The 15,717-nt window shown below is 36.1% G+C and overlaps 1 pseudogene; it reads right to left on the bottom strand.

Moving 5' to 3' along the window:
• Positions 1 to 4,029: 4,029 nt before the first annotated feature.
• Positions 4,030 to 14,313, bottom strand: LOC109607908 (pre-mRNA-processing-splicing factor 8-like; annotated as a pseudogene).
• Between the last annotated feature and the right edge of the window lie 1,404 nt (positions 14,314 to 15,717).

Below are 15,717 nucleotides of genomic sequence, written 5' to 3' on the forward strand. Positions count from 1 at the left end.
TTACATCAAGTCAGATTACTGTTTTCAAAGTAACCATCAGAGGAATTTCAAAAGGAATTTGAATTACAGTTTGAAACTGCTCGGTAAAGAGTACAAAAGTGAGAGCGAAAAATATATAATTAAACACATAAAAGTTAGGATTATGTTGAGCATGAGGATTGCGAAGATACAGAAACTAAGGAACGGTGTTGTCAAGTACAGTTTTTTTACCAGGGGGAGGAACCGTAAGTTACAAAAGGCGCCGATGGTTGAGATCACAAAATTAATTGTTTATAACATTTATATTCGGTTAAAAAAAGTGAAATATGTAGTTAATTGTACAAATTTAAAACTTGCTACTATATTACCAGCTACCATCTGTTTGTGTGCCAAGATTAATAAAAAAACGTGATTAACAATTACGTAAAATAATGAAAAATATTATTTTGTAACCAAAAATGTTTTGGGTACTGTGTCGTTGTGACATGTTTTGGTACAAATTACCAGATATTAAATAAATTAAGTCTAATTATAATATTCTAACAAATCCTTTATTATAAAGGCCATCGTTGGATTCTTCTTTGGAATTACATAAAGTCTGAGCATTTCAATTTTTTAATGCATAATCAGAGAAAACACCACGATTAACATTTTTAACCATGGTCATCAAAACGGAAGTCGAAATCACCATGTTTCCGCGCACAGAGGTTACTGAGTTTCTATTTCGTCATTAAACCAAGGCAGAACCATCAGATAATGCACCTCCAAAATCAAAAAGAAGGTTTGATAGAAATTCATACAAGACCTGTAGTTTTAATTAAAGCATCTTTAGAAATCACAAAAGCGGTGGAATTCCATGATTATGGCGATGTTGAATAAGTCAAATTAAATACTCTCTTATCATGTTCACAGCCAAAGACGAGACAACGTGCAATAAACTAGTGGCTAGGTCGTTGATGTTATATTTTTCTTGCTTTCTAGAAAGGTGGGGATCCATCTATAAATACAATAAAGCAAGGAGATCAACACGTACAACGTCGAGGTGTTAGCTTCTAATTTTATCTCATTTATTGTTGCGGGTCTCGACTTTAAATTGGATTAACGGTTATCTACATCGCAACCGGCTTATTTAAGTTACAGGCGGAACAATAATAACAAATGATGCAATTCCTTCCAGTTTTTGGTCCTCAAATAGTCATATTTTGTACCACAAATCAATACGTTTAATATTAAAAATGGTACTATTTACATAAAGTAGTGTCTTTTACTTAAGTATACTAAACTCGAAGATAAAAACAAGGAATTCCATAAACTCATTCCGTACTGAATACAAGCAATTAATTCTGAAAGCAGTCCATCATCTTTTATGTATTCAACAATTGTATAACAATATTTACTTCGTGCATTATTAATGCTTTGTCCATATTAATTATGAAACATACAATGTTCAGATGGAGTCGCTAATTAAGAGTTTTGATATCTCTATTAATTATTGAATTATTCATTATTAGTTACGTCCCGTTTGGTTTAATTTTTCCAATGAAACGGCAAAATTGCAACGATGCAGTACAAGTAAGTGACTAATACGGTACTTTTTAGATTTTCTATTGGTCATGTGATACCATATGGTGAACATTAGGATAGACAGTTTCCTAGTTTATAGAATTACCAAATGGAGAGATCAACCAAGCATTTTTAGTATAAATTTACACAATCATCGTCCAAACGTTAGAGAAGCTTGAACGGTATAACTTTAATGGGATATCTAAAGGTGGTTAATAATTCACTTTTGTATTGTTAAATATATTAACTAAATTGGATGATTGTCAAACAATAAAATAAAATTTTAAAATTTGGTATAAGAATATTTCGAAGCTTATAATGGTCATGTTTACGAAAAAAATCAATTAAATTCAAGATTTAACCATAACTATTAAATTTGACAATTGGTTATAAGAGAAGCGAAAGGCAAAAACCGCCAAAATCTACCTACCTAGTTTACTACACCAAACAACACTATAGGTGTATAATGGGTTGCATACATAACTGCATAACTAATATGAGGGAAATACTAAAAACTACTGAAGATATTATATATATATATATATATATATATATATATATATATATATATATATAGCAGTTATGTAATTAAAAATTTGTTACTGGGTTATATTCATAAAACAATTTCAAATGTTTAATTAAGATGAAAATTAATTGTTAATTGGTATACTTATTTAGAAAATCCTTGTACTAAATGTAACGCTTAGAAAGTATTTAATGCACAAATTTTGGCAGTAGTTAACTCATCATAATTTATTAATTTATGTAATAATTAAGAGGATCTACTGCAAAATTTACATCAACATCTCGACCCATTAAAATAAAAAACCGTCCATCCAAACTACATAAATTATAATTAAGTATACAAGTCGTCTGAAAACCGCATGCATATACATAAACCACGGTAAAATTGGATTTCACTTAAAATATACACATGTACTTTTTACTTTCTTTTCGTTGTTAAGTTATGCGAATATAAACCAGATAATTTCGTTTTGGTTTTCGGATGGTTTTAAATTAAATGTGGAGTTAATTTAGTGCAAAGTACTTTCACCCGGTTCGCAAAACCGATTCCAAGTCCAAGAAATTCAACGTCCCGTGAAGGAACGACTGTGAAAATTACAACTTCTTTAAAATAATTGGACTGCTTGGACGTTTTTAGTTCAGTAAACAAAACTACTCGTGTTTACCAAACAGAGTACCAGGATAACGAGTGTTTCAATAAGTGATGCTCCTACTAATGGTGAAACGAGAAATGCCGAATCCATACGTTTATCCAAAAGAGTAAATTAACGAACATAATCAAAAAAAATTTGTGGTAAAACAAACATTAAGGAGTTATTTAATCCCAAACAAACAGTTCGTATTTTATTCATACCTGTGTATAAACTTTAATACATATGCTTAAATTTAGTAATACAAAACATATGTTCATTAATTTATTTATATGTATTTTTCGAAATAATTTATTTTATTAAAATAAATTAAAATCTGGAGCGAAAGTACAATAATAAAGTAAAAAACTGCATAATTTTTGAATTATGATAAACAGATAATGGCTTTCAAGTCTTAAACAAACAAACATATAAACCAATATACTTCCAAAAAAATTTACTTGCATTACCTAGTCAGTCAATATTTTGTATATTTTAGAACTATAAACAAACATATATACATTTAATTAGCATTTACATGTTTCTTGGAATTTTATTCGAATATCATTAAGAAACAGAAATAAAATCATTTTTAATTATCATTAATGCTTATAAACATGACAATTACTTATTTATACAAGATGTACATACATTTTTAGGTATATTAATGTGTTATGTTTTTATTATTGTCATGTTACAGACCAAAATATGGAAATATACATTCAAAATATTGTATTTTTATATACAAGTTTAGTTTATTAAAGTTTATCTGAGATCCGTTTTTTGTATTATCTATCTATCTAATCTATCTATCTCAAAATATATTAGAGTAGAGTATTAAATGGTTACTTAATCTTTGACACTTGTCTTAGTGGTTGTTAAAAATTAATGCACGCATTGTATTTATATAAATGTGTTACAGCTACGGATTATTTTATTAGTAGTAGTTTCGTAAGTAAGTAAAGTAAAGTACCTTTCACCATTTACTTTTTATTCACACTTATTATAAATAGAATATATATATTATATTGTCTCGCCATATATTATGGATTATTCTGCGAATGTTTCAAATAAAATAGGGACTGTTGATAATGTAAAATATTTTAAAACTTTTTCTAGATATTTGTCGTTCTTCGTTGCCTATTTTTATTCCTTCACATATTGGTCTCATCCCCAAATTATTTTACTTATGAACCGACAATATTTGTAACTGAACATGTAATATGTATTCACCTTATATTTATTTTAAAACTTTGTTATAATTTAAATGATTCTCTAGTCTTAAAAATTGTGATAAACTAAACTAAAACAAACAAACAAACATTTAGGTAGGTACACCTGTATATCTAAAAAAAAAACTAAATCTAAACTAAGCAAAAGCATCTTCACGATCAGCCCCAGCCCCATCACCATCTTGTAATGAGGAGAAATTTAAGAAATGAGCTGGTCTGTGAACTTCATGATAAAACTACTTAGGATTGGCCAATTGTAATTCGTACTTCATACTTGGATCGTGACGTACACCTAAAATAAAGGATAAAATGAAAATTAACTTTATGTTCAATATAAATCTTTTTACATGACACTTACCCATGAAATTGTAATTCCATGATCCTTGCGACGGCACCATAAAGAATCCCAGGAATCTGTCCGACAGCAACATCTGAACCTTTTCATAATGGCTGGGCAAATCCCCCTTTGGATTGTTTCCTTTGTCAGTATTTTGTCGGCCCCACTCAAAACCTGAAGGGGTCAACTTGTACGCCGTCAGGGAACATGATCCCGGAGTGAACGAACCGTCTTTTCGCCATCCCATGTGGGATTGTCAGACATCAGCTTGGCGTGTGTGGTAATATCCTGAGGGGAAAGTTGGGGTAATTCATTGGGTTGAGTATGAATCCAACCCAGGGGCTCCATGTCCTTCAAGAACGGATGATTTGGTGGTGCGTTTGGTATGTGCACCGTCTGGTGAGTGCCCCACTGAGATGGCAGCACCAAGCAGCGCAATTCCTTAACTTGAGGATTTTCTGGAGGGCTGACACCGTAGAGGAATGCGCAAATCTACAAAAAAATAATAATGAATGGCTTGGCTTATAATAATTGCAACATAAATCAATCATGGTGACGTTATTCAGATATGCAGTATCCAACTAATGCCTTATTGACCTACGTCAACATCAGAATTAGTTGTCAGCCAACAGTATTGACTGATTTCAAGACCCCTGCGAATTTCATCACAATAACTAACACATCGAACAATAAGTCCCGAGACTAACCCAGATATGGTGCTAGTAGTTCCAAACTAGCCACGTTTCCCTAGAGTACGGACCTTTACATGAAACGTGTGAAAATTTCACGTTGATCGAACCACATACAGCAGAGTTATCGAGGTTAGAGTAAAGTCAGTCACTTTGTAATTTGTTTGAAAAATGGAAAAAAGCGAGTTTCGCGTGTTGATAAAACATTGTTTTTAATGGGTAAGTAAAAACACCGTAGAAGTCCAGCAGTAGATTGAAAAACATTATCCGGTTCCTCTCCATCCAAACCAACGATTTGTCGGTGGTATGGTGAGTAAACGTGGTTGGTACAAACACAAACAATGAGGAACGTTCGGGTAGGCCATTGGTATCCGTTACACCAGAAAATGTGAGTGAAGTGGTAAAAATCAGAATGAAAAATCACAAAGTGAAGGTCTGTGGGATTGCAGAAATGACACAGATATCATCTGGAAGCAATCCTACTTGAAAAATTGAGCATGAAAAAGGTTTTTTCCAAGTGGGTGCCGCGATTGCTTTCAGTGGAACCAAACAGAAAGCCACAAGTCCATGAAAACAAAGGCAAAATTGAACGAGTTGGGCTTTGATTTGCCCCGTATTCACCAGATTTAGCCCCCAGCGACCACTGGCTCTTTGCTGATTTAAAAAAAAATGCTGAGGAAAAAATTTGACTCGAATGAGGAGGTCATTGCCGAAACTGAATCCTATTTTGAAGCAAAGGATAAATCCTTTTATAAACATGGTATAGAAATGTTGGAACGATTGAATCACTCTAAATGGAGATTATATTGATGAATAAAAATGATTTTTGAAAAAAAAAAATATTGCTTTCCTTGTTAGTCTCGGGACTTATTGATCGATGTGTTACTAATTTCAATCTGTATATAAAATACAAATTATACATACTTGTGCCCGAAGATCCGAGATGGTAACAAACTTCTTGAGGACATTCTTCGGTAAAATGTAGGTGTAACCAGTTTCCTTAATGTAGTCGGAGCTCACATAAATGTGATTGGTACGTAAATGTAAGTTGGTGGCCGAAATAGCTCTAACTCTCCATTCAGTTTTAGAGCTGAACGTTTGAGTTTCGTAATTACTGGTCGTGCTCGTTATAATTTCGTCACCGTGCTTATTAACTGTCTTTGTAGTTGTTACCGTAAGTTGCGATTGTTCCTTGGTTTGCTTTTCGATTTCGGCGATTTGTTGTCTTTGGGCGGAGGGTGCGCTGATTTCCATACCAAGAATGATATCTCGAATTTCCGACTGTGTAAGGGAGGCCACATTGACGCTAAAATTATCAAAACATTGTAACATCAACAAATATAAAATGCCATAAATACATACTTATTTTTCTTTCCATAATAGTCCAAAATTAAATCCTTAAGTTGGACTTCAACTTAATCCATTCATCATCAGATAAAGTGGGCCAAATATGGTGTGGCTCAGTAATGGTGGTCTTGTCCGGTTTTAAAATTACTTTGGTCCATTCAATATTCACATGCAGAAATCGTCTTCAACCAATCGTCATAAATATTGAAAAGCACCATTTGAGGTTCAGTAGCTTTCAATATCAAATCGCCAAACTTCTCGATTTTCAGACAAGCTTGGAACGGCAGTTGCAACTCGGATTCTTTGATGACGATGTTGGGGAAGTCCAAAAGATGCACCTCCAAAGGATCCAACATGCCATTTCTTGTCACAATAATCTGCTTGGGCTGTTCTTCAACAGGTAGAGACCTAATCAACGCAGCAACTTCTTCGGCTGTTTTTCATTTGGATAACTAAAATTTTTATAAATTAAACAGCGTAAAGACCGTAATTATATTTACAATTAATAATGGTCTCTACTGTTCATAAAATAGATAAAATTTTTAACTTACTTGTCCCAGACGTTTCTGACCAGCCCATACTGAGGTATGAATGATTTTCAAGAAGAGCTGTCCAGTATGTGGATTAAAGATAAAAATGGCGCCGTTAATGGGCTTAATTGTTAAATTTCCCTCGAAAGTTTTGTGAATGGTTACACAATAGACGTTGGTGTCATCAACAAACCAAATGATTTGATTCGAGAACAGTTCTCCGTAATTCTGACTCGAAAGATAAGGTTCTGTAGGTTCACTGGAGTACAACTGTAAGGCCTTTCGAATACGTTCACGTAACACATACAAGGCTGGATTAGCCTTCATAATTTTGGCCATGGCCTGTTGGATCAATGGCTTACATCCTGGGAACCAATTACCATAGGCACTGTGCAAATTATATTCCAAATCAATGGCAATCAGCACCCCTGTTGGTGATGGGTATATAGACATGTTATCTGTTGTGTAATCCAAGAATTTGGCTCTGGCATAACGTTCTACGTCGTGTGAATCGTAGTCACCCCATCTGAGTTGAACGTCAATCCAATATTTTTTGGTTCTAGTATTATCCATTGTATCCCTGGGAAAAAATACGGTAAGATAATGTGGGATATTCATTTAAGGAAGGACTTCCTTTGTGTCTGCCAACAAGGAAGGTCTTGAAACATTCCACTTATATGCAGAGAACAGAAGTATATCGGCGCAAGACGAATTCATTTTGTATGATTACCTAGGATGGATAGTTTCTTTTTGCACTGTCTCGATTTCCAGTGCGTCCAGTTCTTGATCAAACACCTGACATAAGTCCATAATAATGGACTCGTGAACCTTTTGCCACAAGTGAGCTCTGAATATTTGGATGAGGGAGATCTTCAGCGTGGGAATTTTACCGTTCATGAAAATACCAGTCAAATCCAGTTGCACCTGGAAACCAACGTAGACGTTGGCTCTGTTGATTGTTGGGGACTACCATAGGTTAAAACGACGGTTAGGAATCTGATTCAAACCGGAACGTTGGGCGTTGGTTAGCTTCTTGTATTTCATCGATTCTTCAAAGCCAGAAGCTTTTTCCCTGAAAAGAGACGACGTGTTATTAATAAAAATATAGAAGTATTCATACATTGATTTAATATTATTGGTTCAGAAAAGCAGTATCCAACTAATGCCTTATTGACCTACGTCAACATCAGAATTAGTTGTCAGCCAACAGTATTGACTGATTTCAGGACCCCTGCGAATATCATTATTTGAATTGGTGAGTTGAATTACTGTCATACTAAAATTTACAAAACTTACCAGAAAAGACCTTCCCATGTGGGGAAATATGTTCCCTTAAACAGGGTGTGTTCCAAAATGCCTTCGACACCGCCCAAAGCTTGAATCATGTCTGTTCTGTAGTTGTTCAAGTTCCACAGTTTACCGTCATGTCTCTGGTGAGTCCACCAGAAGGGATTCTTCTTAAGCACTTGATACTGTCTGAATTCAGTTCTGATCCTCCAGCCTTTGTCGTACGCCAATGTGTGCTTGTCCTTTTGGAATAACGTGTTTATTCTCGGAATACCTCTGTCCCAAGAATCCTTCAAATCTTCTAAAGTCAGTCTTCTATTTTGAGCGTTGGATTCTTGTCGTTTGAGAGCATATTCTGTCCATACTCTCTGCGAATCAATGAACTCCGATTCCCACGGTTGGATGTATCTGTATAAATTGGGAATGAGCTGATCTTCGTCGTGGCTCATACCAGACCTGAAATGGGTGATGCCCACGTCCGTTTGTTTTGACCACCGAAAGTCGAATTGTGGGATTAACACGTGACCCATCGACAACATACCCAATCCACCCAATTCTTTGGGTGTGTAAAACACCACAGGTGGAAATCTGGTGGGCATTTTCGAGTTCAAACCAATCTTAATACGGGCTTGAATTTTGTTTTCGCATTTTACGAGCAGATCTAACAATTCTTGGGTGTTAACAACTGCTTCTCTGAAGTAGGTCATCAGACCAATAAGGGCGGTATTCCATTTGTTAACGATCTGAAACAATTATTTATATGAAAATTAGATACTTGTTCGTAATATACTTGTCTGTATTCAATGTTTGTTGTGGAATATGTACCTTGGTAAACGTGGTGGAACCAGAGGCCATCAAAATTTGACGTACTCTGTTATGGAATCTGGACATTGACTCATCATCAACCTTCAAGAAGCACTGAGCAGTCCTTTCTTTGCTGCCTTCATGCTGCAAATTCCAAACTCCATCCCCATGGGTGACTTCATCGTGTTGAGTGCGACACTAGAAATACAAACACATTAAGAATAATATAGGAAACAAAATTTGTTCAAACTTACTTTTGGCAGAATTCTACATTCAAATCCTGACATATTAAACAAGAGATTAGGATTATCTTTAGAATAGACACTGACAAAGCTGTTTTCCCATTGAATAGTAGTCACTGATCTTGGGAGACGATTTTTGATGTCCCAGAATACAGCCCTACCAAGATTTACATCATGTTTCATAAGACGCATTCTCGCATCTCTGGGCCAGCACTTCTTGTTATTGTATCCCACAATATTTACAATGTTGGGATCAGGATGTTCTGTCAGGTATCTCTGGATGAAATCTTTAGCTTCCTCAGCTGAAAATCTGGAAATAAACGATATTAAAAAAATAAATTGGATGTTATAAAATTTACGTACCTGAAGAACATGTGTATTTTATCAACATATCGACAGTATAATGTAATCGGATGGCACGTTTCTGTTGCGACATCTTGGAACGTCAAGAAATCGTTGGGCATTTGAGGAGCTCCAGCCATTTCACTGGCTCTTTGCAGACCCAGCACCAACAGGTCCAATACTAATCCATAATATTGGCTAATGAACGAGGCAAATTGTAAGCCTCTTATAATGCCGTAACTGTTTGTGTGGTTCATGTCCTTGTAATTGATCACCACGTTGTTCTTGGCCATCATGTAATCAGCGATGTTGTGACCGACGATTAGACGTAACAATCTGTTCAGCAGAGTCAAATCGATTTTTTCGTACAATTTTTCAAATTTAGATTCCAGAAGAACGTTGCATTCGCCTTCGTTGACGTCCCAAACGTCCTGAAGATTGTTAATTCCCTGACACCACTTGTATACAAGCAATGGTGGTGGTTCCGTATCTACCGGTTTAATCCATGGAGGGAACAGTCTTCTTTTGTCAGCTTCATACCACAAATATTGATCTAAATAGGCGTCTGTTATTTTTGCTAGCGGTTCTATATCATATACTGGGATAAGATGGCTGTATAAATCCATGAACTCAATGCCGACTTCCTTAAACGCTCTCTGAGTCAGCAAATGACGCTTAATTCTGGACAATGCCTCGTGAGGATTGTCATAGGCCTGCTCAATCAAACCCAACTCTTCTCTTTGGCTTTGATTCAGCCTAGACTTTACACTGTAGGCTTCCTTTAGTCTTTCAAGAGCCAAAATCAGCAGTTTTGTGTCGTGCTTGTATGATAGGGGAGGGAAAGGAATTGGTGCAAATCTCCTTGATTCTAACCAATGCACTGTAGTGGTATAGATTGCCACAGCTTCTTCAGGAGAAATATATGGTCCATCCTGGTGACATTAAATCGTTAGTGGGGTGCTGAAACAAGTATGTCTATAATTTACCTTTAGATAGTTGTGTTGGCGTTCTTGTTCAGCTTTGAGGTACAATCTTGTAAGTCGTCCCAGATTTTTCTTACACACGGTTTTATCAATAGTGGCTCCCTTTCTTATTCTTTCTCTGTTATAATGGGCGGTGTTAGTCCACCAATCGGCTTTCATTTTAACATAACGTAAAATCATATTTTCAATGGGAATGGATAAGCCAGGTATCTTAAAAATTAAAATCACGTAAAAAAAAAATGAACCTAATTATCAAGAAATTGGTTTCAATTAAGTTAAGTTCAGTAACGCTTATATCCAACATTCCGTTAACAGATCTAAAATCCGTTAGAAAATATTGTCACATCACAAAATAAAACAACCAAAATAAATGATGTCATTAATTAAGCTTACCTTCCAAGGAATGTTGGCCTTCCAACATCTCCAAGCTTCTAACAAGTGTTGCAAAATGGTTCTAGCTTTGTTTTGCTTAATACCTTCAGGCATCATATCCACAATGTCGTGCATTACCGAAGCTCTCAATTCAAGATCAAAGTGCGACTCTACTCTTTGCTTAGTAACAGTTTTAGCAACTCCCTTCGAGTGACGACCTTCGAATTGACGAGGAAGCAAATTGCCAAGCCAACGTTCCAGAAGAGGCGTGATTCCTCTCATAAAGAACAGCCACACCCTCCAACCTGGGGCCCAGAAGCCACAACCTGGACCTTTACCAACAGGTCCTTAAATAAAAGTATATATTCAGAAATCTAATTAACATTTCAAGTGGTTATACTTACAGTGTTGAAACGGTAATACACAAGATGTTTCAAATCTTTGCACATACGAATTTGTCTCTTAAGCTTATATTTGTATCTGTACATTCCAGTCAGTTGACCAACATTAGCAAAAATGTACACGTCCACGTTGTTTAGACGATACTGCACATGGGAATCGATTATTAACTTTGTTAGACGCAAAATTTCACGACACAAGTGAAAAGCTGCAAATTAATTCACATTAATGTTCTGGTAATCATCAAATTAAGGCTGGGAATAATAATTACCATTTCCGAAACGAGACTTCGTTCTCTCCTTGGTTAAAGTCTTGACTGGTTTCAAGTTGAAATTATAATCCAAGTGAAGATAGTTCAAATTTTTTCTGTGAATCGACAGGTTCAACATGTTGTAACCTTATCTACAAACTTGTAGTCCAGCTTCCACCCAATCAAGTGTTGTGGTTTGGAAGAATTTTGTAGATTTGAATGATATAAACAGGTAACGCTTCTTCTGAGGCTTGGGATGCCTCTGTTTTAAGGCATTCAAGACGTGGTACTTCAGCAACTTCTGGTAACTGACACGGACCTTCACAGGTTGTCCAGATGGACAATGTTCCATGTACCAGGTCTTAACCAATGGCACGTCTATGGCTCTCCTACATCTGCCCGAACGAAGATTGAATGGTCTGGGAGCCCACAGAAGGGCAATACCATTGGCGGTATTATCTGTATATAAGGGAGTCTCTTGTAAAAATGGCTGAACAGATTCTGGAAGGATGTACTCCTCATCATCCTCTGGGAGAGGTTCCAAACTTTTTACGACATGTCTATGCGATATTACCACATTCAGGAATATACCACATTCCTAGCACATTCATTTTACGATATAAAATGAACATAAAACTTACGTGGATAAATAATTAAAAATTATATAAATAAAACATACCAAGACAGATGAACAAAATGTGGCATGTTGTACAAATACGGGAACGCAATCCTATATTCTGTCCTTATTGGCTGGCGAATTATAATTTCATTAATGTCGTTGAATTCGTTCCAGTCTTCATCGCTGAATAAAATAAAAAATAAATATTAAGTAAAAAGTCAATTACGTCAAATACTCACGCTGGATTCATATCCTGTATCGGTGGTTCAAATTTAGGACCACCAGGAATAGCCATGTTTAATGCTTTAGCTGTGAAGAAGCTTTTGGTGTCAAACAAATAAAAATAATTATTGTCAACCAGATCAGTCTGTAGCTGATTGGCTAGACGATATAAGGTTGCCATCATGGGTAAAGATAAGTTCCATTTTCTATATGTGGGTCCATTAACATATTTTGAACCAACCAAAGGCTTGTGATCATAAAACCACTTTGCAATAGCTGAATCTTCCTCAGCATCCAGTTCAATTTGTATGGCTTCCAGAGGTTCAACATCCAAAACGTTATCAGCATAATCTAGTGGAGGTTCCTCATCATCAAATGGAGGGAATCTCATTCTTTTAAAATGTCTACGATCACGTTTTTCTCTTCTCATCATGATCCACATAGTACTAAAATATTTTAGTAGTTGTTAATAAAGTATTTAATAGAGTGTAGCAAAGCTTACCCCCATTGTGCAATGTAAATTGGTTCCACAACCCAAGGAATTTCATTTACAAAAGTGATAGCTCCTGTGATATGATACAGAACTTTGATATCTCTTATTTGTTCCCAAGGCATGGGCATGTTTTCTAATAACTTCATTACAGCATGGGGCATATATTTCAATGCTCTGAAATAATATAGGAAATTATTTTAATTGATACATTATATTTTATACATGTTCTTTGTCCATTTGTGAAGTTATTCAACAAATTTTTATTACTAATTAATTGTGGGAAGAAATACTTAATTGTTATTATTACTATTAATTGTGGGAAGCAATACTTTTATAAATACATGTACTTCACATGATGAAATTGAATTCTATTAATGGTGACATTATCAGGTCAGGGTATATTGTTATAAAATGTAATAAAATTAGTTGTATAATAAATATTACAGATGTCTTGTGAAAAATATAACATGTAATAAGCAGCTACTTATTGATTTAATTTTTTTCATATTACACATTGGCATTTATTGAAAATGTGGTTAAGGTCCTTAATAGTTTCTTCATATTCACTTATTTATGTTTTATTATATTTATTAAGAAATCATATAATATAAACATAAAAATGTGAAACAACTGTTTGGAAAATAATTTATTTTTAATAATACTACATAAAATTGTGGCAAACTGGTAATATTTATATATTTGTCGGAGGGTTCATGTGAAACGCAAGTAGTACTATGGGTTGCATACTTATAGTACTTGGGTGGAATCAGCGGAAGTGCTAAGCAGGGGATGGTACTCGAACCGAGGATGACGGTAGAGGAGACCTGCGAGGGTGGAGAGTTAAGCTCCGTCAGGGAAGCTGTGTAGAAGTCTTGGCTTGGCTTGGCTTGGCATAACCGTCGGGATCACCGCGTTTCATACGACTCCTAATTGTTTGACTATTAGTTATAATCCTGTGCCTGTTAGTTCAATTACATTGTAAGGACTATTTGCGTGTCATTTAATATTCGAAATGGCCGATAATCCTGACCGCGCTGCGACATATTTTTAATATCTTTGTATTCATTTTGCATATATTACAAGTACTATTAATTTTACTTGCATGAGACTCTGTTATTGTAAATATACATATCTTTAACAACTATTACTTACCCCAAATATACTCTTTTATCATGTCTATATTTTCTGCTGCTCATGTCACCATGGTCCCTAATAATCTTTCTGGTATGTTCAGGTGGCATATCCTCTTTCTGTGCTTCTACAAAACCCAGCTTCCTCTTGTCGGCAAACCGTTTTGATTGAAGTTGATGCCATTTTTGTGCTAATTAAATTTTAACCATTTACTAAAGTTGGGCATGGGCTTGGGCAGCAACAGCCTGTGTCTGTGCATGTGCAGCCGCAATTTGCTGCTGGGTCATCAGCCAGGGGTTGGGCCCCAGGAGATAAGGCGGATAGACATATTTGTCAAAAAAATATTAATAACCGTGAGTGTAAGCTACACACTTTGGAAAGGTTATGTTTTCACCGACAACAATATCACTAAATGCAGCTACCACACAATCGCTCACTGCATTTAATTTACCTTTTCTGTCCTAGTTTTGTAGTTAAACGAATAACATAATGCGTTGTATTAATTTTTAAAACATTTATCAACGTACTTATCATAGAAAACCTCGACGCGACGCGACGCAGCGCTTCGATACCCCACTCCCATGCACTTCTTTTCTGGATTGTTTTTAATTTCATATTCAGGGTATTACCTGGTGACTTTATAGTCACAATTAGGGTATTTACCGGTGTAAACAACTTGTTTACATCAAGTATTTTTTCTTTTTGCACATATTTAATCATATTTTGCATGTTTGTTTTTATAAACATTCACAACTAGGGTATTCACCCGACCACCGAATTCCATAATCAGGGTATTCACCGGCGTAAACAAAATTGTTTACGCCGAGTTTCTCTTACTTTTCGGTACTTTATCGTTACTTTCTGCATGTTTACTTGTTTTTTAGACTAATTAGCATTCATTTACGTTTTTTAGTGGATGACTAATCACCGATTAGTCATCCAATTAATTCTTTTGTTTGTTCGTAAACAATTTGTTTACGGGCAGTTTTTCAGCAACTCCACGCAACTTCCTGGATCTTGGGCAACATGCCCAAGAAAAAGGAAATTATAAGTGCGCAAAGGGACACTATTTCCTGCACTTGAGACCAAAATAGTGACCCAAAACGCACAAATCCAGGCGCTGTTCGCCGAACTTTATTCGGTGAAGAATGCCATCGCCGGCCAACCATCGGCCGGTACCCCGACCACAATCCGGTCATGATGGAAACCCGGTCCGACTATGACCAATTCGACCCCCTCTGGAAGAAAACAAACTGGCTACACTACCAGTTTCTTCTGGAGAAGTCAGACGTTCGCTGTAACGTTTTGAACACCCCCGCTGACATTGATGCGGAAGTTGCCAAACTTTCCGACGACATCACTGCAGCAATCGACCGTGCGACCACGCTCGTACCCGCCCGCCGTGCCCGGTCCAGACTTCCACTGGACACTGTGATCCTTGTAAAAAGGAAAAATCGTTTTCGTAAACGATGGCAGCGTTCCAGGGACCCCGAACTTAAGGCAGAATACAACGCCTTAAATCGACAACTTCAAACTCGGCTGCGTGAAATCAGAAGCGCTTCGTTTCACGATTTCGTAGCCGAGGCGGAATCTAACCCCAAACGAGTGTGTGTCGTAAAGTCCATTCGTGGTGCCCGCACGAGATACCCGCCCATTTTACATAACGGAACCTAACTTACCCTCGTCGCCGACAAAGCCGAAGCATTCGCTGATTCTTTGGAAGCCCAGTGCTCACCCAATCC

The sequence above is a fragment of the Aethina tumida genome, chromosome 6 (assembly GCF_024364675.1).
Source record: "Aethina tumida isolate Nest 87 chromosome 6, icAetTumi1.1, whole genome shotgun sequence".
Classification (NCBI taxonomy): Eukaryota; Metazoa; Arthropoda; class Insecta; order Coleoptera; family Nitidulidae; genus Aethina; species Aethina tumida.